The sequence below is a fragment of the Capricornis sumatraensis genome, chromosome 7 (genome assembly GCF_032405125.1).
Source record: "Capricornis sumatraensis isolate serow.1 chromosome 7, serow.2, whole genome shotgun sequence".
Lineage (NCBI taxonomy): Eukaryota > Metazoa > Chordata > Mammalia > Artiodactyla > Bovidae > Capricornis > Capricornis sumatraensis.
Genome location: NC_091075.1, coordinates 43,465,445 through 43,467,990, shown reverse-complemented (window position 1 = coordinate 43,467,990; position 2,546 = coordinate 43,465,445).

Here is a 2,546-nt window from a genome sequence, read left to right as displayed (position 1 = left end):
AGCTCCCACCTCTATTTAGACTGACAGCCTCTATTCTTTAAGAGTTAAAGTGAACATTGTTCTACTGCCATCTTTAGCTTTTCGACAAGAGCATCAAATTCATTAAAGTAACTCCAGATCATTGGGTAAGGCAGAGGCAATGTTGTATTTTAAATATTTAAACTATTTATGAACTCTAATGATATAGTTTCATGATAGAAATGTGAATCTCTATGTTTCTCTCATTTCAAGTGTTCCCAAGATCCTTTGTAATAATTGAAACACCAAGGGAGACTTTGAAATACATACTGCAGAGTCAGATAGGATGTTTTCCAGAAGTTGTCCCCTAGCTATTTGGATCAGTTCAGTTCAGTCACTCAGTTGTGTCCAACTCTTTGCGACCTCATGAATTGCAGCACTCCAGGCCTCCCTGTCCATCACCAACTCCCAGAGTTCACTCAGACTCACGTCCATCGAGTCAGTGATGCCATCCAGCCATCTCATCCTCTGTCGTCCCCTTCTCCTCCTGCCCCCAATCCCTCCCAGCATCAGAGTCTTTTCCAATGAGTCAACTCTTCGCATGAGGTGGCCAGAGTACTGGAGTTTCAGCTTTAGCATCATTCCCTCCAAAGAAATCCCAGGGTTGATCTCCTTCAGAATGGACTGGTTGGAACTCCTTGCAGTTCAAGGGACTCTCAAGAGTCTTCTCCAATACCACAGTTCAAAAGCATCAATTCTCCGGTGCTCAGCTTTCTTCACAGTCCAACTCTCACATCCATACATGACCACTGGAAAAACCATAGCACTGACTTAGATGGACCTTTGTTGGCAAAGTAATGTCCCTGCTTTTTAATATGCTATCTAGGTTGGTCATAGCTTTCCTTCCAAGGAGTAAGCACATTTTAATTTCATGGCTGCAGTCACCATCTGCAGTGATTTTGAAGCCCAAAAAAATAAAGTCTGACACTGTATCCACTGTTTCCCCATCTATTTCCCATGAAGTGATGGGACCAGATGCCATGATCTTCGTTTTCTAAAAGTTGAGATTTAAGCCACCTTTTTCACTCTCCTCTTTCAGTTTCATCAAGAGGCTTTTTAGTTCCTCTTCACTTTCTGCCATAAGGGTGGTGTCATCTGCATATCTGAGGTTATTGATATTTCTCCCAGCAATCTTGATTCCAGCTTGTGCTTCATCCAGACCAGCGTTTCTCATGATGTACTCTGCATAGAAGTTAAATAAGCAGGGTGACAATATACAGCCTTGACGTACTCCTTTTCCTATTTGGAACCAGTCTGTTGTTCCATGTCCAGTTCTAACTGTTGCTTCCTGACCTGCATATAGGTTTCTCAAGAGGCAGGTCAGGTGGTCTGGTATTCCCATCTCTTGAAGAATTTTCCACAGTTTATTGTGATCTACACAGTCAAAGGCTTTGGCATAATCAATAAAGCAGAAATAGATGTTTTTCTGGAACTCTCTTGCTTTTTCCATGATCCAGCAGATGTTGGCAATTTGATCTCTGGTTCTTCTGCCTTTTCTAAAACCAGCTTGAACATCTGGAAGTTCATGGTTTACGTATTGCTGAAGCCTGGCTTGGAGAATTTTGAGCATTACTTTACTAGCATGTGAGATGAGTGCAATTGTGCAGTAGTTTGAGCATTCTTTTGCATTGCCTTTCTTTGGAATTCGAATGAAAACCGACCTTTTCAGGTCCTGTGGCCACTGCTGACTTTTCCAAATTTTCTGGCATATTGAGTGCAGCACTTTCACAGCACCATTTTTCAGGATTTGAAATAGCTCAACTGGAATTCCATTACCTCCATTAGCTTTGTTTGTAGTGATGCTTTCTAAGGCCCACTTGACTTCACATTCCAGGATGTCTGGCTCTAGATGAGTGATCACACCATCGTGATTATCTGGGTCATGAAACTCTTTTTTGTACAATTCTTCTGTGTATTCTTGCCACCTCTTCTTAATATCTTCTGCTTCTGTTAGGTCCATACCATTCTGTCCTTTATCGAGCCCATCTTTGAATGAAATGTTCCCTTGGTAGCTCTAATTTTCTTGAAGAGATCTCTAGTCTTTCCCATTCTGTTGTTTTCCTTTATTTCTTTGCATTGATCTCTGAGGAAGGCTTTCTTATCTCTTTTTGCTGTTCTTCAGAACTCTGCATTCAGATGCTTATATCTTTCCTTTTCTCCTTTGCTTTTCACTTCTCTTCTTTTTTACAGCTATTTGTAAGCCCTCCCCAGACAGCCATTTTGCTTGTTTGCATTTCTTTTCCATGGGGATGGTCTTGATCCCTGTCTCCTATACAATGTCACGAACCTCATTCCATAGTTCATCAGGCACTCTATCTATCAGATCTAGGCCCTTAAATCTATTTCTCACTTCCACTGTATAATCATAAGGGATTTGATTTAGATCATACCTGAATGGTCTAGCATTTTTCCATACTTCAATTTAAGTCTGAATTTGGTAATAAGGAGTTCATGATCTGAGCCACAGTCAGCTCCTGGTCGTGTTTTTTGCTGACTGTATAGAGCTTCTCCATCCTTGGCTGCAAACA